The sequence below is a fragment of the Oncorhynchus masou genome, unplaced genomic scaffold, assembly GCF_036934945.1.
Source record: "Oncorhynchus masou masou isolate Uvic2021 unplaced genomic scaffold, UVic_Omas_1.1 unplaced_scaffold_2596, whole genome shotgun sequence".
Taxonomy (NCBI): domain Eukaryota; kingdom Metazoa; phylum Chordata; class Actinopteri; order Salmoniformes; family Salmonidae; genus Oncorhynchus; species Oncorhynchus masou.
This window is the reverse complement of record NW_027009037.1, coordinates 31,464-58,997: the sequence shown is the minus strand read 5'-3', so window position 1 is coordinate 58,997 and position 27,534 is coordinate 31,464. Positions and strand designations below refer to the sequence as shown.

The window sequence follows — 27,534 nt, the reverse complement described above, 5'->3', positions numbered from 1 at the left end:
TTCACCCTCAGAACATGGACTCTACAAGGTGTTGTAAGACCCTCCCTTTCACCCTCAGAACATGGACTCTACAAGGTGTTGTAAGACCCTCCCCACTCCCTTTCACCCTCAGAACATGGACTCTACAAGGTGTTGAAAGACTCTCCCCACTCCCTTTCACCCTCAGAACATGGACTCTACAAGGTGTTGTAAGACCCTCCCCACTCCCTTTCACCCTCAGAACATGGACTCTACAAGGTGTTGTAAGACTCTCCCCACTCCCTTTCACCCTCAGAACATGGACTCTACAAGGTGTTGTAAGACTCTCCCACTCCTTTCACCCTCAGAACATGGACTCTACAAGGTGTTGTAAGACTCTCCCCACTCCCCTTTCACCCTCAGAACATGGACTCTACAAGGTGTTGTAAGACTCTCCCCACTCCCTTTCACCCTCAGGAGAACATGGACTCTACAAGGTGTTGTTGTAAGACTCTCCTTTCACCCTCAGAACATGGACTCTACAAGGTGTTGTAAGACTCTCCCTTTCACCCTCAGAACATGGACTCTACAAGGTGTTGTAAGACTCTCCCCACTCCCTTTCACCTCAGAACATGGACTCTACAAGGTGTTGAAAGACTCTCCCCACTCCCTTTCACCCTCAGAACATGGACTCTACAAGGTGTTGAAAGACTCTCCCCTCCCCTTTCACCCTCAGAACATGGACTCTACAAGGTGTTGTAAGACTCTCCCCACTCCCTTTCACCCTCAGAACATGGACTCTACAAGGTGTTGAAAGACTCTCCCCCACTCCCCCTTTCACCCTCAGAACATGGACTCTACAAAGGTGTTGTAAGACTCTCCCACTCCCTTTCACCCTCAGAACATGGACTCTACAGGAGTGTTGTAAGACTCTCCCTTTCACCCTCCAGAACATGGAATCTACAAGGTGTTGTAAGACTCTCCCCACTCCCTTTCACCCTCAGAACATGGACTCTACAAGGTGTTGTAAGACTCTCCCCACTCCCTTTCACCCTCAGAACATGGACTCTACAAGGTGTTGAAAGACTCTCCCCACTCCCTTTCACCCTCAGAACATGGACTCTACAAGGTGTTGAAAGACTCTCCCCACTCCCTTTCACCCTCCAGAACATGGACTCTACAAGGTGTTGTAAGACTCTCCCCACTCCCTTTCACCCTCAGAACATGGACTCTACAAGGTGTTGAAAGACTCTCCCCTCCCTTTCACCCTCAGAACATGGACTCTACAAGGTGTTTGTAAGACTCTCCCCACTCCCTTTCACCCTCAGAACATGGACTCTACGAGGTGTTGTAAGACTCTCCCTTTCACCCTCAGAACATGGAATCTACAAGGTGTTGAAAGACTCTCCCACTCCCTTTCACCCTCAGAACATGGACTCTACAAGGTGTTGTAAGACTCTCCCCACTCCCTTTCACCCTCAGAACATGGACTCTACAAGGTGTTGAAAGACTCTCCCCACTCCCTTTCACCCTCAGAACATGGACTCTACAAGGTGTTGTAAGACTCTCCCCACTCCCTTTCACCCTCAGAACATGGACTCTACAAGGTGTTGTAAGACTCTCCCCACTCCCTTTCACCCTCAGAACATGGACTCTACAAGGTGTTGTAAGACTCTCCCCCACTCCCTTTCACCCTCAGAACATGGACTCTACAAGGTGTTGTAAGACGCTCCCCACTCCCTTTCACCCTCAGAACATGGACTCTACAAGGTGTTGTAAGACCCTCCCCACTCCCTTTCACCCTCAGAACATGGACTCTACAAGGTGTTGTAAGACTCTCCCTTTCACCCTCAGAACATGGAATCTACAAGGTGTTGAAAGACTCTCCCCACTCCCTTTCACCCTCAGAACATGGACTCTACAAGGTGTTGTAAGACTCTCCCCACTCCCTTTCACCCTCAGAACATGGACTCTACAAGGTGTTGTAAGACCCTCCCCACCTCCCTTTCACCCTCAGAACATGGACTCTACAAGGTGTTGTAAGACTCTCCCTTTCACCCTCAGAACATGGAATCTACAAGGTGTTGAAAGACTCTCCCCACTCCCTTTCACCCTCAGAACATGGACTCTACAAGGTGTTGTAAGACTCTCCCCACTCCCTTTCACCCTCAGAACATGGACTCTACAAGGTGTTGAAAGACTCTCCCCACTCCCTTTCACCCTCAGAACATGGACTCTACAAGGTGTTGTAAGACTCTCCCCACTCCCTTTCACCCTCAGAACATGGACTCTACAAGGTGTTGTAAGACTCTCCCCACTCCCTTTCACCCTCAGAACATGGACTCTACAAGGTGTTGTAAGACTCTCCCCACTCCCTTTCACCCTCAGAACATGGACTCTACAAGGTGTTGTAAGACGCTCCTCACTCCCTTTCACCCTCAGAACATGGACTCTACAAGGTGTTGTAAGACCCTCCCCACTCCCTTTCACCCTCAGAACATGGACTCTACAAGGTGTTGTAAGACCCTCCCCACTCCCTTTCACCCTCAGAACATGGACTCTACAAGGTGTTGTAAGACTCTCCCCACTCCCTTTCACCCTCAGAACATGGACTCTACAAGGTGTTGTAAGACTCTCCCCACTCCCTTTCACCCTCAGAACATGGACTCTACAAGGTGTTGTAAGACCCTCCCACTCCCTTTCACCCTCAGAACATGGACTCTACAAGGTGTTGTAAGACCCTCCCCACTCCCTTTCACCCTCAGAACATGGACTCTACAAGGTGTTGTAAGACCCTCCCCACTCCCTTTCACCCTCAGAACATGGACTCTACAAGGTGTTGTAAGACCCTCCCCACTCCCTTTCACCCTCAGAACATGGACTCTACAAGGTGTTGTAAGACCCTCCCCACTCCCTTTCACCCTCAGAACATGGACTCTACAAGGTGTTGAAAGACTCTCCCCACTCCCTTTCACCCTCAGAACATGGACTCTACAAGGTGTTGTAAGACCCTCCCCACTCCCTTTCACCCTCAGAACATGGACTCTACAAGGTGTTGAAAGACTCTCCCCACTCCCTTTCACCCTCAGAACATGGACTCTACAAGGTGTTGTAAGACTCTCTCCACTCCCTTTCAACCTCAGAACATGGAATCTACAAGGTGTTGTAAGACCCTCCCCACTCCCTTTCACCCTCAGAACATGGAATCTACAAGGTGTTGTAAGACGCTCCCCACTCCCTTTCACCCTCAGAACATGGACTCTACAAGGTGTGGTAAGACTCTCCCCACTCCCTTTCACCCTCAGAACATGGACTCTACAAGGTGTTGTAAGACGCTCCCCACTCCCTTTCACCCTCAGAACATGGACTCTACAAGGTGTTGTAAGACTCTCCCCACTCCCTTTCAACCTCAGAACATGGAATCTACAAGGTGTTGTAAGACCCTCCCCACTCCCTTTCACCCTCAGAACATGGACTCTACAAGGTGTTGAAAGCGTTCAATAGGGATGCTGGTCCATGTTGACTCCAAGGCTTCCCACAGTTGTGTCAAGTTGGCTGGATGTCCTTTGGGTGGTGGACCATTCTTGGTACACAGGAAACTGTTGAGGTTTTAAAACCCAGTGGCCTTGCAGTTCGTGACACAAACCCGCTGCGCCCGGCACCTACTACCATACCCCGTTCAAAGGCACTTAAATCTGTTGTCTTGCCCATTCACCCTCTGAATGACACACATACACAATCCATGTCTCAATTGCCTCAAGGCCCAGAAATCCTTCTTTAACCTGTTTCCACCCCTTCATCTATACTGATTGAAGTGGATTTAACAAGTGACATCAATAAGGGATCATAGCTTTCACCTGGATTCACCTGGTCAGTCCATGTCATGGAAACAGCAGGTGTTCCTAATGTTTTGTCCACTCAGTGTTTACAGCCCCAGAAAAACATCAATCAGGAGTGGATGTAGAGGTGGACAGACTCACCACTTGGCCGTTCTGGGGGTTCTTGTGTGCGTAAGGTGGGCCGCGGATGTGGTTCCACATCTGGCCTGATGTCATGGCAAACACCACACACTGAGGGAGGGAGTGAGAGAGGAAGAGAGAGAGAGAGAGAGGGAAAGAGGGAGAGAGAGAGGGATGGGGAGGGAGGGAGGGAGGGAGAAAGAGGGAAAGAGGGAGAGAGAGAGTGATGGGGAGAGAGGGAGAGGGAGGGAGGGAGAGAGAGAGGGAGAGGTAGAGAGAGAGGGAAAGAGGGAGAGAGAGAGGGATGGGGAGAGAGGGAGAGAGGGAGAGAGGGAGAGAGACGGACGGACAGACAGAGGAGACAAACAGAGAGAGACAGACAGAGAGACAGACAGACAGACAGACAGAGGGAGAAAAAAAAGTTTAAAAGTTACAGAACCAACAGGTAGAAATGGCGCTCCTCTCATCAACACTCCTGCTGCTATTTCTTCACAGTCACACAGAGAGACAGAGTTAGAAACAGAGAGACAGAGTTAGAGACAGAGAGACAGAGTTAGAGACAGAGAGACAGAGTTAGAGACAGAGAGACAGAGTTAGAGACAGAGTTAGAGACAGAGTTAGAGACAGAGAGACAGAGTTAGAGACAGAGAGACAGAGTTAGAGACAGAGAGAGGCTGCACACCCACATCGATCCATCTCGCCACTCCAACAGAGCAGAGGAGAGGTAAAACCCACATTGAACCTGACCTCCGTGACTTGCCCGCTGCTCCCTTTACGATCAATACTCTCTGTGGCTTCCTCAGCCTTCTCCCTGTCTCTTATCATATGGGATAACAGCCCTCTCTGTCTACACATAGGACACTCGTCCACTCTGCCTCGTACTGCCTCACTATCAGTAAGACCATTGCTGCTGATGAAGATGGACCAGCATGCTGGATCACGCTCATTGGTTGTAGTTCATAAAAATACTAAAGAAATGAAGAATTGACATTATACTGTTTCACATACAGATGTAGGATCTTAACTTGAGCCTGTTTGAATTATTTAGTGGACTATAATTAATGGACATTTTTGTAGGGGTTGAAACATTTTTCACGAGGGAAATTAAGTCTGAGATTGAAAGTGGAAATTACAAACTTCAGAAGCCTTTTTAAACCTCAAATACACTACAAGTTTTACACTTCCTGCAACAGGGTGATCTGATGAAGATCCTTAGACCTGTATGGACCTTATAGACTACCTTAAAGACTGCTTTATAGACTGCCTTATAGACTACCTTATAGACTGTCTTATAGACTACCTTAAAGACTGCTTTATAGACTGCCTTATAGACTACCTTATAGACTACCTTATAGACTACCTTATAGACTACCTTAAAGACTGTCTTATAGACTACCTTATAGACTGTCTTATAGACTGTCTTATAGACTACCTTAAAGACTGCTTTATAGACTGCCTTATAGACTGCCTTATAGACTACCTTATAGACTGCCTTATAGACTGCCTTATAGACTACCTTATAGACTGCTTTATAGACTGCCTTATAGACTGTCTTATAGAGTACCTTATAGACTGTCTTATAGACTACCTTAAAGACTGCTTTATAGACTGCCTTATAGACTGCCTTATAGACTACCTTAAAGACTGTCTTATAGACTGTCTTATAGACTGCCTTATAGACTGCCTTATAGACTGCCTTATAGACTACCTTATAGACTACCTTATAGACTACCTTAAAGACTGTCTTATAGACTGCCTTATAGACTGCCTTATAGACTGCCTTATAGACTGCCTTATAGACTGCCTTATAGACTGCCTTATAGACTACCTTAAAGACTGCTTTATAGACGGCCTTATAGACTGCCCTATAGACTGTCTTATAGACTGCCTTATAGACTACCTTAAAGACTGCTTTATAGACGGCCTTATAGACTGCCCTATAGACTGTCTTATAGACTGCCTTATAGACTACCTTAAAGACTGCTTTATAGACTGTCTTATAAACTACCTTATAGACTGTCTTATAGACTACCTTAAAGACTGCTTTATAGACTGCCTTATAGACTACCTTATAGACTGTCTTATAGACTACCTTAAAGACTGCTTTATAGACTGCCTTATAGACTACCTTATAGACTACCTTATAGACTACCTTATAGACTACCTTAAAGACTGTCTTATAGACTACCTTATAGACTGTCTTATAGACTGTCTTATAGACTACCTTAAAGACTGCTTTATAGACTGCCTTATAGACTGCCTTATAGACTGCCTTATAGACTACCTTATAGACTGCCTTATAGACTGCCTTATAGACTACCTTATAGACTGTCTTATAGACTACCTTATAGACTGCTTTATAGACTGTCTTATAGAGTACCTTATAGACTGTCTTATAGACTACCTTAAAGACTGCTTTATAGACTGCCTTATAGACTGCCTTATAGACTACCTTAAAGACTGCCTTATAGACTGTCTTATAGACTGCCTTATAGACTGCCTTATAGACTGCCTTATAGACTACCTTATAGACTACCTTATAGACTACCTTAAAGACTGTCTTATAGACTGCCTTATAGACTGTCTTATAGACTGCCTTATAGACTGCCTTATAGACTGCCTTATAGACTGCCTTATAGACTACCTTAAAGACTGCTTTATAGACGGCCTTATAGACTGCCCTATAGACTGTCTTATAGACTGCCTTATAGACTACCTTAAAGACTGCTTTATAGACGGCCTTATAGACTGCCTTATAGACTGTCTTATAGACTGCTTTATAGACGGCCTTATAGACTGCCTTATAGACTGTCTTATAGACTACCTTAAAGACTGCTTTATAGACTGCCTTATAGACTATCTTATAGACTGCTTTATAGACTACCTTAAAGAATGCTTTATAGACTGTACACAAAGTGTTTTTCTGCCGAAGTTGAGTTGAGTACAAAGGCTTTTCTAACTATATATATATATATATATGTATATATGTAACTATGGTATTGCACCTCCCCCTAGGTGGGCAGAACGTGTGGGGTGTGGGCAGCTTCATCAATAGCTTGTTAACGTAAGTGTTCTAAGAAACCATTATGTGGAACACTTAGGAAAGACAATATCACGCTGTGAGAACCGTTCATAGGAACATTCTGCTTACCTACTTTAGGGATGTTGTGCTCTCACCAGTCCATTGTGTGTCTGCATATGTCTGCATATGCATACATGTTTGTATGTGTGTGTGATTGAGCTGAGGTGGGGTGTGGGTGTGCTCCCTGGCGTGTGGGTGTGCTCCCTGGGGTGTGGGTGTGCTCCCTGGGGTGTGGGTGTGCTCCCTGGGGTGTGGGTGTACTCCTCTCTCACCAGCGCGGCCAAGGCCCAGCCAGTCTTGTTGTAGATGAACTCTAGGTTGTTCCTGCGGAGGTAGAGCAGCCCTCCTACCAGGGACACCAGCAGGGCCAAGGCTATGGTGCCAGAGTAGTTAGGGGGACGGAACACACGGATCTGGTGGAGGAGAGGAGGGGAGGGAGGAGGAGGAGGAGGAGGAGGAGAGGAGGAGAGGAGGAAGTGGGGGGAGGGAAGGAGAGGAGGAGGAGTAGGAGGGGAGAGGAGGGGGAGGAGAGGAGGAGGAGGGGGGAGGAGGTGGGGGAGGAGGTGGGGGAGGGAGGAGGAGGAGGAGGAGGGGGGAGAGGAGGGGAGGAGAAGAGGAGGAAGGGGAGAGGAGGAGGTGGGGGGAGGGAAGGAGAGGGAGGAGGAGGAGGGGGAGAGGAGGGGAGGGAGGAGAGGAGGGGAGAGGAGATGAGGGGGAGAGGAGAGGGAGAGAGGGGTAGGGAGGGGAGAGGAGGAGAGGAGGGGGCAGGAGGAGAGGAGGAGAGGAGAGGGAAGGAGAGGAGGAGGAGGGGGAGGAGGGGGAGGAGAGAGGAGGAGGAGGAGGAGAGAGGAGGAGGGGGGGAGAGCGGGGGAGGGGGTGGGTGAAAGGAGGTGAGGTAGGGGAGAGACCCAGTGAAATGAGGTGAGGTAGAGGGAGGGAGACGGTAAGTTTTCGTCTGATCAAAGAAAACTATTTTAGAATGATATAGCTCAGTACAATGTAATTACACCTAGTTGAATAACACAAGGATTCCTGTCAGTGAGATGTGATTTGGGCACAGTGTGGCATTAGGTTGAAGGCTACAATAGAGGCATATCAAGTATAATAATATGATATTACTGGGGAAGAGCCTACCCTCAGTAATGAAAAGATACACGTCACATTCCCATTCAAACAAAGAGATCTACATGTGGAGCTTTAGTAGGCCAGGGTTGTATTCATTAGGACATACTGTTGAAAAACTTTTGGGAAACAGAAAACGATAATGAGCCTTTCATATTGGACAAGACTGTTTCAGTCTGTTTTTTATCTTCAGTTTGAACACAACCCAGATCTGAGTCGTCTTGTTGGTCGATCGCCGGCCTTGCCTTCTAATGCTATTGGATTAGCTCAAATGAAGGGAACCACATATCCCATAATTCAGTCTGCTTGTGGAACCGAGAGGGAGAGTGTGTGCACACGTTAGAGCATTGGGCCAGTAACCGAAAGTTTGCTGGTTCGAATACACGAGCCGACAAGGTGAAAAATCTGTTGATGTGCCCTTGAGCAAGGCACTTCACCCCAATATGCTCCAGGGGCGTTGCACCACCCTGTAAAACAACACATTTCACTGTACCTATCCAGTGTATGTGACAATGAAACATTATAAAGTGTACCAGTCGCATTCTGTCCACTGTCAACCGCCTTTTTTCAAATCTGCAGGACGACGGAGAATCCAGAGGATTAACGGGCACCTGGGGGAGACGTCGCCCCGTAATGGAGGACAGTGGCTTTAAAAAAAGCCTTCATGGATCTAATAAAGGGTAACAGTTTCTAACCTCATTGGAATTCTCAGAGAGCAGTGGGCCATACAGAAAGCATTGGATACCACAGCCATTAGCTGGTCATTGTGTTTTCGGGGCTGTATAAAAGGTTGAATTCTCAGAGAGCAGTGGGCCATACAGAAAGCATTGGATACCACAGCCATTAGCTGGTCATTGTGTTTTCGGGGCTGTATAAAAGGTTGAATTCTCAGAGAGCAGTGGGCCATACAGAAAGCATTGGATACCACAGCCATTAGCTGGTCATTGTGTTTTCAGAGCTGTATAAAAGGTTGAATTCTCAGAGAGCAGTGGGCCATACAGAAAGCATTGGATACCACAGCCATTAGCTGGTAATTGTGTTTTCGGGACTGTATAAAAGGTTGAATTCTCAGAGATCAGTGGGCCATACAGAAAGCATTGGATACCACAGCCATTAGCTGGTCATTGTGTTTTCAGGGCTGTATAAAAGGTTGAATTCTCAGAGAGCAGTGAGCCATACAGAAAGCATTGGATACCACAGCCATTAGCTGGTCATTGTGTTTTCGGGGATGTATAAAAGGTTGAATTCTCAGAGAGCAGTGGGCCATACAGAAAGCATTGGATACCACAGCCATTAGATGGTCATTGTGTTTTCAGGGCTGTATAAAAGGTTGAATTCTCAGAGAGCAGTGGGCCATACAGAAAGCATTGGATACCACAGCCATTAGCTGGTCATTGTGTTTTCGGGGCTGTATAAAAGGTTGAATTCTCAGAGAGCAGTGGGCCATACAGAAAGCATTGGATACCATAGCCGTTAGCTGGTCATTGTGTTTTCTGGGATGTATAAAAGGTTGAATTCTCAGAGAGCAGTGGGCCATACAGAAAGCATTGGATACCACAGCCATTAGCTGGTCATTGTGTTTTTGGGGATGTATAAAAGGTTGAATTCTCAGAGAGCAGTGGGCCATACAGAAAGCATTGGATACCACAGCCATTAACTGGTCATTGTGTTTTCGGGGCTGTATAAAAGGTTGAATTCTCAGAGAGCAGTGGGCCATACAGAAAGCATTGGATACCACAGCCATTAGCTGGTCATTGTGTTTTCAGTGCTGTATAAAAGGTTGAATTCTCAGAGAGCAGTGGGCCATACAGAAAGCATTGGATACCACAGCCGTTAGCTGGTCATTGTGTTTTCGGGGATGTATAAAAGGTTGAATTCTCAGAGAGCAGTGGGCCATACAGAAAGCATTGGATACCACAGCCATTAGCTGGTCATTGTGTTTTCAGGGCTGTATAAAAGGTTGAATTCTCAGAGAGCAGTGGGCCATACAGAAAGCATTGGATACTACAACCAATAGCTGGTCATTGTGTTTTCGGGGCTGTATAAAAGGTTGAATTCTCAGAGAGCAGTGGGCCATACAGAAAGCATTGGATACCACAGCCATTAGCTGGTCATTGTGTTTTCAGTGCTGTATAAAAGGTTGAATTCTCAGAGAGCAGTGGGCCATACAGAAAGCATTGGATACCACAGCCATTAGCTGGTCATTGTGTTTTCAGTGCTGTATAAAAGGTTGAATTCTCAGAGAGCAGTGGGCTTCGCTGTGTTAAGAAGCAGTGCGGCTTGGTTGGGTTGTGTTTCGGAGGATGCATGACTTTCAACCTTCGTCTTTCCCGACAAGATAGTAACTACTAACAGTTGGATACCACGAAATCAATAAAAATGTGATAGGCAGGTCTGGGTTTAAAGAGTATTTGTTTGTCTTTCAAATATGTTGAACGTTCGATTGAGCCTGCTAAATTGGGACAATTCCATTAGCTCCATTGCTCCAGGCAAGTCTGATCAGGCGCAGCTGACAGAAAACAGATACTATTTGAACCCGGGTCTTATGTCACCTGTACAATCATCACAGGTGTATTATGTTAAAGGGGGAATTCTCACCTGCACGTCGGTGCGGTCTGCAATCCACTTGGCCAGCTGCTCCGAGGCAAAGCCGATCCGCTGGAGGTCAAAGGTGTCTGCCCTCTTAGGCTTCCCCTTAGCTGGGAAGTGCATGAAGGTAGGGGCTGAGTTCATATTCAGCTGGAGGGAGGGAGGGAGAGAGAGAGAGAGAGAGAGAGAGAGAGAGAGAGAGAGAGAGAGAGAGAGAGAGAGAGAAAAAGAGAGAGAGACAGAGGGAGATGGAGGGAGAGAGAAAAAGAGAGGAAAGGATTGGTGATAGATACAGTAGGTAGGAGAGAGAGAGAGGGAGGGGGGACAGATATAGTAGGTAGGAGGAGAGAGAGAGGGAGGAGGGACAGATATAGTAGGTAGGAGGAGAGAGAGAGGGGGACAGATATAGTAGGTAGGAGGAAAGAGAGAGAGGGAGGGGGACAGATACAGTGGGTAGGAGGAGGGAGGGATAGATACAATAGGGAGGAAGAAAGAGAGGGAGGGAGGGAGGGATATAATAGGGAGGAAGAGAGAGAGGGAGGGAGGGATAGATACAGTAGGTAGGAGGAGAGAGGGAGGGAGGGATAGATACAATAGGGAGGAAGAAAGAGAGGGAGGGAGGGAGGGATATAATAGGGAGGAAGAAAGAGAGGGAGGGAGGGAGGGATATAATAGGGAGGAAGAGAGAGAGAGGGAGGGAGGGATAGATACAGTAGTGAGGAGGAGAGAGAGAGGGAGGGAGGGATAGATACAGTAGGTAGGAGGAGAGAGAGAGGAAGGGAGGGATAGATACAGTAGGTAGGAGGAGAGAGAGAGGGAGGGAGAGATAGATACAGTAGGTAGGAGGAGAGAGAGAGGGAGGGAGAGATAGATACAGTAGGTAGGAGGAGAGAGGGAGGGAGGAAGAGATAGATACAGTAGGGGAAGCGAGAGAGAGGGAGGGAGGGATAGATACAGTAGGTAGGAGGAGGGAGGGAGGGAGGGATAGATACAGTAGGAAGGAGGCGAGAGGGAGGGATAGATACAGTAGGGAGGAGGAGAGAGAGAGGGAGGGAGGGATAGATACAGTAGGTAGGAGGAGAGAGAGAGGGAGGGAGGGATAGATACAGTAGGTAGGAGGAGAGAGAGAGGGAGGGAGGGATAGATACAGTAGGTAGGAGGAGAGAGAGAGGGAGGGAGGGATAGATACAGTAGGTAGGAGGAGAGAGAGAGAGGGAGGAGAGATAGATACAGTAGGTAGGAGGAGAGAGGGAGGGATGAAGAGATAGATACAGTAGGGAGGAGGCGAGAGAGAGGGAGGGAGGGATAGATACAGTAGGTAGGAGGAGGGAGGGAGGGAGGGATAGATACAGTAGGAAGGAGGCGAGAGGGAGGGATAGATACAGTAGGGAGGAGGAGAGAGAGAGGGAGGGAGGGATAGATACAGTAGGTAGGAGGAGAGAGAGAGCGGGGGAGGGATAGATACAGTAGGGAGGAGTAGAGAGAGAAGGAAGGATAGATACAGTAGGTAGGAGGGAGAGAGGGAGGGAGGGAGGGATAGATACAGTAGGTAGGAGGAGGGAGGGATAGATACAATAGGGAGGAAGAGAGAGAGAAGGAGGGAGGGAGGGATATAATAGGGAGGAAGAGAGAGAGGGAGGGAGGGATAGATACAGTAGTGAGGAGGAGAGAGAGAAGGAGGGAGGGATAGATACAGTAGGAAGGAGGCGAGAGGGAGGGATAGATACAGTAGGGAGGAGGAGAGAGAGAGGGAGGGAGGGATAGATACAGTAGGTAGGAGGAGAGAGAGAGGGAGGGAGGGATAGATACAGTAGGGAGGAGTAGAGAGAGAAGGAAGGATAGATACAGTAGGTAGGAGGAGAGAGGGAGGGAGGGATAGATACAGTAGGTAGGAGGAGAGAGGGAGGGACATAGGTGGAAAAGGCAGAGAGAGAATCAAGAGAAGTGGTGAGAACCCCAATTACATGACGTGTGCATATATACCACTGCCCCTACAAAAACATCCCCTATACACAGTTCACTTTCCCCAGTGGTGTTATGATCAAGCAGGGGCCCACCACATGATGTGACTGGCCATGAGGCCAGCTACCCAGGGATGGAGGAGCACGGTGCAGAGAACTCACTGGTGGCACTAAAATACCTCTAATTACTACACTCTCCCTCTGCACAGGCTGGCCATCAGGCCTAATGAATGGATAGGCATGCACACTGCGTACTTATTATGTTAGGTGTCTGCCTCCTCCCTCTCTTTCAACAGTAATCTCTCTCTCTCCCGCTCAACGATATTCCCTCTCTCTCAAACGTATTCTCTCAATTGTTTCTCTCTCTATCTTCCCCTCAATCTGTATCTGTCTTGCCCGGTTCTGTCTCTAAAATGAACTGCTCTTTCCCTCTTAGATATATCTCTATCTACTTGTGTCGATGCCTCTCCACTGTGTGCTTCTCAGTCTCTCTCTCTTTCCACTCGGTTTGCTTTTCAAACCCCTCTTCCTGCAATTCAAATCAACTAAAAAGTCAGTCTATTCCCACCTCCTCCCCAGTCCAAACTCACAGAGAACAAAGTGAGGATCGTTACAGAGGTTATTTCTCTTAATTGCATGAAAGGAGCCCACCGCATCCTCCCTGGAGCGTAGAGGTGATTCGCCCATTAGAGTACTATATTAGCACTCTCTCCATTATAACAAAAGAAAAGCTAGACAAAGTGATCTGCATTTAATTACATGTCCTTTTAATCTTAGAGGCCCGTAATCGCATAATTGCTCGAGTGGAGAGTGTGAGGCGTACCTCAGGGGTGAGTATTTAACCCAGATTAATTGCTCATTGGCTATGGTAATGGGCGGTTGGAAGCTTCACATCTGTTTATTGTCATGCAAACGACTGTTAGTGATAAGAAACCAAAGTTCTATTATGGGTTTCTCTGGTGCTGAGTTGCTATGGCGATGTGGAATATGTTATTTATGTGTTGGGGCGGTCGTTTTCCCACTGTATCGAGGTCTGCACTGAGTGACACAGCAGGCGGTGATGTACTGTAAGAAACTCCGGAGCCCGGTGACATGCACACACATACGCCCACACAGTCTTCGCCCACGGCCCACCTATGGATGCACCCTGGGAAAATAATGACAACCCCAGGGAAAGAGGTTGGTTGCGCAGAACCGACTCGTATCAATCTCCCACACGGGTGTTTATCTAGCTGCCAGCCTGCAGTGACAGTGGCTGCTACGGACAATATACCATGGTTCCTCGGCACGACACAACGCGGAGTGCCTGGACACAGCCCTTAGCCGTGGTATCACAAACCCCAGAGGTGCCTTTTCGCTATTATAAACTGGTTACAAATGTAATTAGTACAGTAATACCCGTGACATATGGTCTGATATACCACCACTTTCAGCCAATCAGAATTGAGGGCTCAACAAACTCAGTTTATAATATGGATTATACCTTCAGAGTACTGTATGCAGGGTGTGTATGGACTGAGTCAGGAGTACAGTATGTGGGTTGGATAAGAGAGCTCATCTAAATAAATCAAGACTATACATCCATTGCAAGGTACATGAGCGTTTGTGTATGCGAGTACTTCACTAAATGTCATCCGACACTATGGTATATATATATAATGGACAATCAGAGGCACGTCCAAAACAATGTTCAGCTGATGTGAAACCACAGACTCTCTCCTCAAGTGGCCTGACCTTACAACGGCCGCCGGACGGCGAGCCCCAGCGGGTAAATAAAACCATGCAGAGAGCCTGTCAGCCACCTGTGATTCATTTACCTTATTTCAATGATTCATCTCTCCTTTAAAACGTGACCTGCGTGCTAATTAGCATGCTGTGTCTCCGCGCCAAGGCTGACAGGCAACTATGAACATGGAAATGAGGGCTTTGGGGATGGAGGGAGCGAGCGAGCGGGGGAACGGAGAGGGGGACGGTTGGAGGGAGGGGTGCTGGGGTAGATCCAGACGGTTACCTGCTGAAAGACGTCCGCCCCCTCATCATAGTCCACCACGGTGAAGAAGAGTTTGTTAGAGAAAGCTGAAGAGTAGCGCCAGGAGTTAGCCAGCACCTGGTACTCCTCGTTAGCTTGTCTGTTAAAAAGACAAGGGGGAGGGAGAGAGAGAGAGAGAGAGAGAGAGGAAGAGAGAGAGGGAGAGAGAGAGAGAAAGAGAGAGGCAGAGAGAGAGAGAGAGGCAGAGTGAGAGAGAGAGGGGCAGAGGGAGAGAGAGAGAGAGGCAGAGAGAGAGAGAGAGGCAGAGAGAGAGAGAGAGAGAGAGAGAGAGAGAGGGGCAGAGGGAGAGAGAGAGGCAGAGAGAGAGAGAGAGAGAGGAAGAGAGAGACAGAGGAAGAGAGAGAGAGGCAGAGACAGAGAGAAAGGCAGAGACAGAGAGAGAGGCAGAGACAAAGAGAGAGAGGCAGAGACAGAGAGAGGCAGAGACAGAGAGAGACAGAGAGAGACAGACAGAGACAGACAGAGAGAGAGAGAGAGAGGGAGAGAGAGAAGAGGGGAAGAGAGAGAGAGGAAGAGAGAGAGAGGGAGAGAGAGGGAACGGGGGAGAAAGTAGAGTTGAAAAGAGGAGAGGAAGACAGAGGGGCAGAGACAAAGGCAAAAGGGAAATTGAACAAGAGAGGGAGCAAACGAGAGGGAGAGAAATTGGGAAGAAGAAACAGATGAGTAAATGCTGGTGATGATCATGGCCACGTTGGATTGAGTTGGAAGAGACGGACGAGAGAGAGAGAGAGATACTCATGCCACATGTTCCTCCCCAGAGAGAGAAGGATAACGACGCCGTGAGAAGCATGTCGCTACAGCTCTAATTACTGCTGCTCTATCCTGTCCTGGACAGACGAGGAAAACATCCCGACGAACCACCGTCTCCAACCATCTCTTTCCTTTTAACTCTGGAGCTGCTACTTCTTATGCCCGTCGCAGTTCCCCACACTGGCATGACAGAGGAAACGATAACTACAAATAAATAAAACGGGACAATTAGAGGGGAAATTACGGCAGACATTTTGCAAATTGAGCCGTAGCCACTCAACCTGTCACGGGTAAATACAGAGAGCGGTGGGCCCACCAGGTCTGTCACGGGTAAATACAGAGAGCGGTGGGCCCACCAGGTCTGTCACGGGTAAATACAGAGAGCGGTGGGCCCACCAGGTCTGTCACGGGTAAATACAGAGCGGTGGGCCCACCAGGTCTGTCACGGGTAAATACAGAGAGCGGTGGGCCCACCAGGTCTGTCACGGGTAAATACAGAGAGCGGTGGGCCCACCAGGTCTGTCACGGGTAAATACAGAGAGCGGTGGGCCCACCAGGTCTGTCACGGGTAAATACAGAGAGCGGTGGGCCCACCAGGTCTGTCACGGGTAAATACAGAGAGCGGTGGGCCCACCAGGTCTGTCACGGGTAAATACAGAGAGCGGTGGGCCCACCAGGTCTGTCACGGGTAAATACAGAGAGCGGTGGGCTCACCAGGTCTGTCACGGGTAAATACAGAGAGCGGTGGGCCCACCAGGTCTGTCACGGGTAAATACAGAGAGCGGTGGCCCACCAGGTCTGTCACGGGTAAATACAGAGAGCGGTGGGCCCACCAGGTCTGTCACGGGTAAATACAGAGAGCGGTGGGCCCACCAGGTCTGTCACGGGTAAATACAGAGAGCGGTGGGCCCACCAGGTCTGTCACGGGTAAATACAGAGAGCGGTGGGCCCACCAGGTCTGTCACGGGTAAATGTCACGGGTAAATACAGAGAGCGGTGGGCCCACCAGGTCTGTCACGGGTAAATACAGAGAGCGGTGGGCCCACCAGGTCTGTCACGGGTAAATACAGAGAGCGGTGGGCTCACCAGGTCTGTCACGGGTAAATACAGAGAGCGGTGGGCCCACCAGGTCTGTCACGGGTAAATACAGAGAGCGGTGGGCCACCAGGTCTGTCACGGGTAAATACAGAGAGCGGTGGGCCCACCAGGTCTGTCACGGGTAAATACAGAGAGCGGTGGGCCCACCAGGCCTGTCACGGGTAAATACAGAGAGCGGTGGGCTCACCAGGTCTGTCACGGGTAAATACAGAGAGCGGTGGGCCCACCAGGTCTGTCACGGGTAAATACAGAGAGCGGTGGGCCCACCAGGTCTGTCACGGGTAAATACAGAGAGCGGTGGGCTCACCAGGTCTGTCACGGGTAAATACAGAGAGCGGTGGGCCCACCAGGTCTGTCACGGGTAAATACAGAGAGCGGTGGCCCCACCAGGTCTGTCACGGGTAAATACAGAGAGCGGTGGGCCCACCAGGTCTGTCACGGGTAAATACAGAGAGCGGTGGGCCCACCAGGTCTGTCACAGGTAAATACAGAGAGCGGTGGGCTCACCAGGTCTGTCACGGGTAAATACAGAGAGCGGTGGGCCCACCAGGTCTGTCACGGGTAAATACAGAGAGCGGTGGCCCCACCAGGTCTGTCACGGGTAAATACAGAGAGCGGTGGGCCCGCCAGGTCTGTCACGGGTAAATACAGAGAGCGGTGGGCCCACCAGGTCTGTCACGGGTAAATACAGAGAGCGGTGGGCCCACCAGGTCTGTCACGGGTAAATACAGCGGTGGGCCCACCAGGTCTGTCACGGGTAAATACAGAGAGCGGTGGGCTCACCAGGTCTGTCACGGGTAAATACAGAGAGCGGTGGGCCCACCAGGTCTGTCACGGGTAAATACAGAGAGCGGTGGGCCCACCAGGTCTGTCACGGGTAAATACAGAGCGGTGGGCTCACCAGGTCTGTCACGGGTAAATACAGAGCGGTGGGCCCACCAGGTCTGTCACGGGTAAATACAGAGAGCGGTGGGCCCACCAGGTCTGTCACGGGTAAATACAGAGAGCGGTGGGCCCACCAGGTCTGTCACGGGTAAATACAGAGAGCGGTGGGCCCACCAGGTCTGTCACGGGTAAATACAGAGAGCGGTGGGCCCACCAGGTCTGTCACGGGTAAATACAGAGAGCGGTGGGCCCACCAGGTCTGTCACAGGTAAATACAGAGAGCGGTGGGCCCACCAGGTCTGTCACGGGTAAATACAGAGAGCGGTGGGCCCACCAGGTCTGTCACGGGTAAATACAGAGAGCGGTGGGCCCACCAGGTCTGTCACGGGTAAATACAGAGAGCGGTGGGCCCACCAGGTCTGTCAGGTCTGTCACAGGTCTGTCACGGGTAAATACAGAGAGCGGTGGGCCCACCAGGTCTGTCACGGGTAAATACAGAGAGCGGTGGGCCCACCAGGTCTGTCACGGGTAAATACAGAGAGCGGTGGGCCCACCAGGTCTGTCACGGGTAAATACAGAGAGCGGTGGGCCCACCAGGTCTGTCACGGGTAAATACAGAGAGCGGTGGGCCCACCAGGTCTGTCACGGGTAAATACAGAGAGCGGTGGGCCCACCAGGTCTGTCACAGTGGTGGATGAAGAGATGGAAGTGAATGTACAGCAAACTTCTTTATATAATGTGACGTAATAGAGTTGAAAGTAGGGTTTTAAAATCCCTGAAACGTTCAATAAATTCCCTGGTTCTCCAGATATCCTTGTTGGATGATTCTGGATTTCCTGCTTATTCCCTCCAGTTTCTGGGAATTCTCCAAGAGGGAGACTGGAAAAACCAGGGAATGTATTGAAAGTTCCAGGAATTATGCAACCCTAGCTAAAAGTACACTTAAAACTAGTGGAAAGAGAGTATGGGCCTGTGGAAGTCTTGAAGCTTCCCATTTAGAGCTCAAATAACCTCATAAAAGCATGTTTACTCCAGATGGCTTCGTAAAGTCGCAGCGCCAACGTCTGGCGACAACTTTAATGTCCTCTGCCACACGTTACAGTACATGAATTAACAAACGGGACAACAGAAAATCATGAATAAAACAAGTAGCAAAACACTCGTTTCTATTGGGAATTAAACACAAGTGCCATAAATTGCATGTCGACTTGCATCAATGTTGCATTGACTTCATGTACTATTCATGCTCCTCCATAAGTGATATGGTGTGTAGTGTTGCACGCTCTGCGCTGCACTACGTATAGTGTGTCTCTTCAGAGAGCGTTGTGTCTGGTGGCTCTTTTGGTGATTAAAGTCTGTAAACAATTAGTAGCTTTCAGCACAGTGCACTTTAAATCGTACCGTCATTGGAGGGAGGGAGAGGAACTGAGACGGAGAGAAGGAAACAAACAAAGAGAGGTACAGAAAAGAGAGCGAGAAGAAAGAAAGAGTGATGGCAGTGCGAGGACCCCGTCGATTAGCAGTCCCTCCCGGTGCCCGTCTGTACTTTGAACGCTGACGAGGGGGGGGGGGGGTCACAACCCAAAATGTGTCTTGGGCGCCCACTGAATTGCGACGCGATGGTATCGTTTATGCAAATGGTCCGTTCCAATTGCGAGGCAGAGAGAGCTGGCGCGTGACATTAACTAATGCGCTTCGGAGTGACATCCTCAAATTGAAAGGAAACCTTGTTTCCTGGTCAAGATGAATCATTTTAATATGAATGGAGATATAAATGCATACGTCGAGGTTGGCCCTGCCGTCGTTGAGAGCAGGAAGAGAGGGCGAGAGAAAAACAAAAAACAAGAGGAACAGAGAGAGAGAGAGATAAATAATTAAGTGATTTGAGTCGACAGCAGATGATTAAAAAAGCATTATGGGTCACGGGGAACAGAGAGGATGATGGGAGTGGGAAAGGTCAGTGTGGATTAAATTAACTTCCTCTATTTCCGTAATACACATGATTATTCCCTGGAAGGGGCGTCATCTTTATTCAATGAAGCGAATGGCTGGGTTCTCCATGTGAAAGGTTCTCCGTGTGAAGGCTCCTTCAGGAGAGAAACACCCTGGTGAGACACTGGGCCCCAAAACGGTGATCTAGACTGAACACACTGGCTGTTATGTAGAGTAGATCACTGTCTGGAGGTCATCACTACAGGTCAACAGGTCATGTTGCCTGTCGTCTATGTCATAGCCAAACATAGATCTAGACTGAACAGACTGGCAGGTTGATGGACTATCACTAGAGGTCAAAAGGGCATGATGACTTCAGCCTATGTCATCGTCTTTAAACTTCCCCCCATACCCAAACGTAGATCTAGACTGAATAGACTGACTGTTCTGTAGACTTGTTGATGTGTCATCACTAGAGATCAAACAAAAGGTCATCATACTTTTCTTTATTCTGCTTAGTCTCTTTCATCAACTGTATGATTGATTTGTATTATCTTGTATTGACTGATTGGGCCGAGGTGGGAAACTCCAGGCCTGAAGGGCTGCTGTGTGTGCATCATTTTGTTCCAAGATAATCAAATAAATCTATGTTCTATAGACACACAGGCCAGATAGGTGCAGTGAAATGTGTTGTTTTACAGGGTCAGACATAGTAGTACAGCCCCTGGATCAAAATATCTTCCACATGTCTTTCACCTTGTCGGCTCGGGTATTCTAACCAGCCATCTACGGGTTACTGGAACAACCCTCTGAACCTCTGGGCTATCTGCTGCATCCCTGATTCAAATAAACAGCTCATCCTGATCTTCAAATCAAATCACTATTTATTTCAAGTGTATTTCACATGGTCTCAACACACTGGGCTGGAGCAAAAACCTGCAAAAACTGTACCCAGTGCTGTGTAGCAAAGCGCCTCCTGTCTGTGGTCGTGTGGCGGCGCGGAGGGGTTCCATACCTGCAGACGGAGCACTGCCTCTGTGGCTGCAGCGCAGTGAACATCACGATGACCGAGTAGTTCCGGGCGGGGCCTTGACGAACCTCCGGAACTTATCGCCGTTCATCCGGATCACAGAACGCCTGGAGCTCCACTCCATCATCTGGATCCACCTTCTCCACCAACATGTTCTGGATAAACAGGGATGGAGAGAGAGGAGGACGAGAGGAGGAAGACGGAAAAGGAGGGAGGAAGGATGAACGTGAAGGGAAAAGGAGGGAGGAAGGGTGAACAGGAAGGGAAAGGAGGGAGGAAGGAAGGGTGAGAGAAGGGAAAAAGGAGGGAGGGAGGAAGGGTGAACAGGAAGGGAAAAGGAGGGAGGGAGGAAGGGTGAACAGGAAGGGAAAAGGAGGGAGGAAGGAAGGGTGAACAGGAAGGGAAAAGGAGGGAGGGAGGAAGGGTGAGAGAGAAGGGAAAAGGAGGGAGGGAGGAAGGGTGAACAGGAAGGGAAAAGGAGGGAGGAAGGAAGGGTGAGAGAGAAGGGAAAAGGAGGGAGGGAGGAAGGGTGAACAGGAAGGGAAAAGGAGGGAGGAAGGAAGGGTGAGAGAGAAGGGAAAAGGAGGGAGGGAGGAAGGGTGAACAGGAAGGGAAAAGGAGGGAGGGAGGAAGGGTGAACAGGAAGGGAAAAGGAGGGAGGAAGGAAGGGTGAGAGAGAAGGGAAAAGGAGGGAGGGAGGAAGGGTGAACGGGAAGGGAAAAGGAGGGAGGAAGGAAGGGTGAGAGAGAAGGGAAAAGGAGGGAGGGAGGAAGGGTGAACAGGAAGGGAAAAGGAGGGAGGGAGGAAGGGTGAGAGAGGAAGGAAAAGGAGGGAGGGAGGAAGGGTGAACAGGAAGGGAAAAGGGGAGGGAGGGAGGAAGGGTGAGAGAGAAGGGAAAAGGAGGGAGGGAGGAAGGGTGAACAGGAAGGGAAAAGGAGGGAGGGAGGGAAGGGTGAGAGAGAAGGGAAAAGGAGGGAGGGAGGAAGGATGAACAGGAAGGGAAAAGGAGGGAGGGAAGGAAGGGTGAACAGGAAGTGAAAAGGAGGGAGGAAGGAAGGGTGAGAGAGAAGGGAAAAGGAGGGAGGGAGGAAGGGTGAACAGGAAGGGAAAAGGAGGGAGGGAGGAAGGATGAACGGGAAGGGAAAAGGAGGGAGGAAGGAAGGGTGAACAGGAAGGGAAAAGGAGGGAGGGAGGAAGGGTGAACAGGAAGGATGAACGGGAAGGGAAAGGAAAACAGGAGAAACCATTATGACCAAGTATTAAACTAGGTGTCAACCAGGAAATAATTGGTGTTTTCTAGAATGAATGAGTCACACACACGAATCTCAAGGGGGCTATCAAACGTTGTGATGTGTGACAGCCATTGTGCTGTACAACTCTCCCCCGGAATCTATTTTGTTGTTGTTGAAAATATACACGTTCAAGGGTATGCCTTCACAAAAGGGCATTGTGGGAGAAGTCAAAAACGTTGATAAACTATTTCGCGGCCTGGCTCTCATTTGAAGTTCTATTCATGTGCACTGAATACAAGCTCTGAACAGGAGCGCAGTCCCTAACAACTTAGGCTCGTGTTGAGAGTCGAGAAACTCATAGGAAAAGTCAAAACAAACATTGAATAACTCGTGGCATCGCTCTCTTTCGAAGTCTCATTCACTCTACTCACAACGGACAGCAACTCAAGGACGAACCGTTCCAAATTCACACGGGGAGACTACAGTTGCTACTTTTTACACAGTTCTCTTCAGAGTTAGTGTAGTGATAGACTTGCTGCTGTCGCCATGACAACAGCCAGCCAATGTCCTGCCACACTAACTGGATAGTTACTGTATAATGTATAGGGATTGTATTTCAACTGTCCAACGTGACCAGAAGTCTTCCTGACAGGTATCATGGTAGGATACCAGCTCTCACTAACTGGATAGTTACTGTATAATGTAGAGGGATTGTATTTCAACTGTCCAACGTGACCAGAAGTCTTACTGACAGGTATCATGGAAGGGTATCAGTGAAACATGGCAGTTCTCACTAACTGCTCAGCAGAAGTTTCAACCAGATTGATATCACAAGAAGAAGTGCTCTTCAACCAGACTCTGTAGACAGCCTAATACTTAACCTCCGGGTCTCTTAAGCGTGTGTGTGTGTGTGTGTGTGTGTGTGTGTGTGTGTGTGTGTGTGTGTGTGTGTGTGTCTGTGAATATCTGTGTGTGTGTGTGTGTGTGAGTGTGTCTGGGTCACGCGTCCATGTCACCGCCTGTCTGTAATGGCACCTTCAATTATAACACCAGTGTTGCAGAAAGAAATGTAGGACTCCCTTCTTTAATCTGTCTCTCCTCCTCTCTCTCCCTACCCTTCTTTAATCTGTCTCTCCTCCTCTCTCTCCCTACCCTTCTTTACTCTGTCTCTCCTCCTCTCTCTTCCCTACCCTTCTTTACTCTGTCTCTCCACCTCTCTCTCTCCTACCCTTCTTTACTCTGTCTCTCCTCTCTCTCTCCCTACCCTTCTTTACTCTGTCTCTCCTCCTCTCTCTTCCCTACCCTTCTTTACTCTGTCTCTCCTCCTCTCTCTCCCCTACCCTTCTTTACTCTGTCTCTCCTCCTCTCTCTCCCCTACCCTTCTTTACTTTGTCTCTCCTCTCTCTCCCCCTCTCTCTCTCTCTCCCCTACCTTTCTTGACTCTGTCTCTCCTCCTCTCTCCCCCCGTCTCTCTCCCCTACCCTTCTTTACTCTGTCTCTCCTCCTCTCTCTCCCCTACCTTCTTTACTCTGTCTCTCCTCCTCTCTCGCCCATACCCTTCTTTACTCTGTCTCTCCTCCTCTCTCGCCCCTACCCTTCTTTACTCTGTCTCTCCTCTCTCCCCCCCTCTCTCTCTCTCTCTCCCCTACCCTTCTTGACTCTGTCTCTCCTCCTCTCTCTCCTACCCTTCTTTACTCTGTCTCTCCTCCTCTCTCCCATACCCTTCTTTACTCTGTCTCTCCTCCTCTCTCTCCTACCCTTCTTTACTCTGTCTCTCCTCCTCTCTCCCATACCCTTCTTTACTCTGTCTCTCCACCTCTCTCTCCCATACCCTTCTTTACTCTGTCTCTCCTCTTTCTCCTCCCTCTCCTCTTTTAATATGTCTCTCCTCCTCTCTCTCTCCCCTACCCTTCTTTACTCTCTCTCCTCCTTTCTCTCTCTCCTACCCTTCTTTACTCTCTCTCCTCCTCTCTCTCCCCTACCCTTCTTTACTCTCTCTCCTCCTCTCTCTCTCCTACCCTTCTTTACTCTCTCTCTCCTCCTCCTACCCTTCTTTACTCTGTCTCTCCTACTTTCTCTCTCTCCTACCCTTCTTTACTCTGTCTCTCCTCCTCTCTCTCCTACCCTTCTTTACTCTCTCTCCTCCTCTCTCCCCTACCCTTCTTTACTCTGTCTCTCCTCCTCTCTCTCCCCTACCCTTCTTTACTCTGTCTCTCCTCCTATCTCTCTCGCCGACCCTTCTTTACTCTGTCTCTCCTCCTCTTCTCTCTCCCCCTACCCTTCTTTACTCTCTCTCCTCCTCTCTCCCCTACCCTTCTTTACTCTGTCTCTCCTCCTCTCTCTCCCCTACCCTTCTTTACTCTCTCTCCTCCTCTCTCCCCCTACCCTTCTTTACTCTGTCTCTCCTCCTCTCTCTCTCCCCTACCCTTCTTACTCTCTCTCCTCCTCTCTCTCCCCTACCCTTCTTACTCTCTCTCTCTCCTCCCTCTCTCCCCTACCCTTCTTTACTCTCTCTCCTCCTCTCTCTCCCTACCCTTCTTTACTCTCTCTCCTCCTCCTACCCTTCTTTACTCTGTCTCTCCTACTTTCTCTCTCTCCTACCCTTCTTTACTCTGTCTCTCCTCCTCTCTCTCCCCTACCCTTGTTTACTCTCTCTCCTCCTCTCTCTTCCCTACCCTTCTTTACTCTGTATCTCCTCCTCTCTCTCTCCTACCATTCTTTACTCTGTCTCTACTCCTCTCTCTCTCCTACCATTCTTTACTCTGTCTCTCCTCCTCTCTCTCTCCTACCATTCTTTACTCTGTCTCTACTCCTCTCTCTCTCCTACCATTCTTTACTCTGTCTCTCTCCGCTACCCTTCTTTCGTCTCTCTCCTCTCTCTCCCCTACCCTTCTTTACTCTCTCTCCTCCCTCTCTCTCCCCTACCCTTCTTTCATCTCTCTCCCTCCTCTACCCTACCCTTCTTCTTCTCTCTCCTCTCTCTCTCCCCCTACTTTACTCTGTCTCTCCTTCTCTCTCTCCCCTACCCTTCTTACTCTGTCTCTCCTCTTTCTCCTCCCTCCTCTTTTAATATGTCTCTCCTCCTCTCTCTCTCCTCTACCCTTCTTTACTCTGTATCTCCTCCTCTCTCCTACCATTCTTTACTCTGTCTCTCCTACCATTCTTTACTCTGTTTCTCCTCCTCTCTCTCTCTCCTACCCTTCTTTTGCCTCTCCTCCTCTCTCCCCTACCCTTCTTTACTCTCCTCCTCTCTCTCCCCTACCCTTCTTTACTCTCCTCCTCTCTCTCCCCTACCCTTCTTTACTCTGTATCTCCTCCTCTCTCTCTCCTTCCATTCTTTACTCTGTCTCTCCTCCTCTCTCTCTCCTACCATTCTTTACTCTGTCTCTCCTCCTCTCTCTCTCTCCTACCCTTATTTTGCCTCTCTCCTCCTCTCTCCCATACCCTTCTTTACTCTCCTCCTCTCAGTCCCCTACCCTTCTTTACTCTGTATCTCCTCCTCTCTCTCTCTCCTTCCATTCTTTACTCTGTCTCTCCTCCTCTCTCTCTCTCCTACCATTCTTTACTCTGTCTCTCCTCCTCTCTCTCTCTCCCCTACCCTTCTTTACTCTGCATCTCCTCCTCTCTCTCCTACCATTCTTTACTCTGTCTCTCCTCCTCTCTCTCTCCTACCATTCTTTACTCTGTCTCTACTCCTCTCTCTCCTACCATTCTTTAATCTGTCTCGCCTTCTCTCTCTCCCCTACCATTCTGTCGTCTCTCTCCTCCTCTCTCCCCTACCCTTCTTTACTCTCTCTCCTCCTCTCTCTCTCCCCTACCCTTCTTTCATCTCTCTCCTCCTCTCTACCCTACCCTTCTTTACTCTCTCTCCTCCTCTCTCTCTCCCCTACCCTACTTTACTCTGTCTCTCCTTCTCTCTCTCCCCTACCCTTCTTTACTCTGTCTCTCCTCTTTCTCCTCCCTCTCCTCTTTTAATATGTCTCTCCTCCTCTCTCTCCCCTACCCTCTTTACTCGGTATCTCCTCCCTCTCTCCTACCATTCTTTACTCTGTCCCTCCTCCTCTCTCTCCTACCATTCTTTACTCTGTTTCTCCTCCTCTCTCTCTCTCTCCTACCCTTCTTTGCCTCTCCTCCCTCTCCCCTACCCCTTCTTTACTCTCCCTCCTCTCACTCCCCTACCCTTCTTTTTCTCTGTATCTCCTCCTCTCTCTCTCCTTCCATTCTTTACTCTGTATCTCCCTCCTCTCTCTCCTACCATTCTTTACTCTGTCTCTCCTCCTCTCTCTCTCTCCTACCCTTCTTTGCCTCTCTCCTCCTCTCTCCCATACCCTTCTTTACTCTCCTCCTCTCACTCCCTACCCTTTCTATACTCTGTATCTCCTCCTCCTCTCTCTCTCCTTCCATTCTTTACTCTGTCTCTCCCTCTCTCTCCTACCATTCTTTACTCTGTCTCTCCTCCTCTCTCTCTCTCTCTCCCCTACCCTTCTTTACTCTGCATCTCCTCCTCTCTCTCCTTCCCTTCTTTACCCTCTCCTCTCTCTCCCCTTTACTCTGTCTCCTCCACTCTCTCTCTCCCTCTCCTTATTTACTCTGTATCTCCTCCCTCTCCCCCTCTCCTTCTTTAGTGTCTCCACCTCTCCGCTACTCTCCTCCCTCTCTCTCTCGCTCTACTCCCCCTCTCTCTCTCTACTCTACTCCTCTCTCGTTACTCTCCCCGCTACTCTCTCTCTCTCTAACAGCAGATGAGGGCTGTCATCACATTTTCTGTATTTATTTCCTGACTTATACGGTTTTTATTAATCCTCATCAAATGGACACGTCAAGAGAGGGAGGGATCAGAGGGCGAGCGGTGAAGTCGCTGAATAATTTAACGGTTGGATTTTGTAGTTGTTGACAAAAAGGACTGAGACTGACTGTCTTGGTGAGTGTGAGGCTAAATAAAAGATCTTTTGCTGGGAGGGTGAAAGGTTTCTGACTGGTTAGGATGTTTGGTACAGTAGGGGGCAAAGACACAACCCTGCATAGAGATACAACATGCCATTATTGTGCATGGATGGATGCATGTCTCAGTGTGTGAGAGAGAACGTTTGGCAGTCTTCCCTGCGGAGCAGAGCGGCAGGTTCCCTCCACTGCCTCCCCCCATAGGAGGCCCTGTCAGGCCTGCTGCCAATCACACACAGCGCTAATGATGCACCGGCCACACACACACACACACACACACACACACACACACACACACACACACACACACACACAAACACACGAGATGAGCGATGGAAGGAGGGATGGAGATATAAAAGAGTAGTACAAAGGCACTGGAGAGGAAAGATGGAGGGAGCGAGAATAGGGGAGAGAGAGAGAGAGAGAGAGAGAGAGAGAGAGAGAGAGAGAGGAGATGGCAGAAGATGAGAACCAGGGGGATCAAATGAAAGACAGAAAGAGAGAGGGAGAAACTAAATAAGAGAGGGGTGGATAGAGTGGGCGAAAGAGAGCAAAAGATAAAATGAGGTGGGAGAAGTAGTGAGAGAGAGAGAGAATAAACAAAGAAAGATGGAGGAGGAGGAAACGCTGCACAAACAACAAAGAAGACCAGCCAATGTCAGCATTCTCTATCAAATTGACTCAAGTCTAGTTCTAACCATGCAGCCATTAAATAAAACTCTGTTTTGGCCACAAGGGGCAGTATCTTCCACCAAAACCATCACAACGTGAATCTCTCTCTTCCCCTGTCTGACAGGCACCGACTAAACAACCTTCATTCACTCCCCACAGCAATGTCTCTGCAGTGTCTCAGTTCAAACACACTCTCACTCACACACACTCACACACACTCACACACACTCACACACAATCACACACAATCACCTTCACCAGGTGGCTCACTAA

At 49.1% G+C, this 27,534-nt stretch overlaps 1 pseudogene; it reads right to left on the bottom strand.

The window, feature by feature from the left end:
* Positions 1-3,938: 3,938 nt before the first annotated feature.
* LOC135533695 (tumor suppressor candidate 3-like) lies at positions 3,939-20,568 on the bottom strand (annotated as a pseudogene).
* Positions 20,569-27,534: the final 6,966 nt, after the last annotated feature.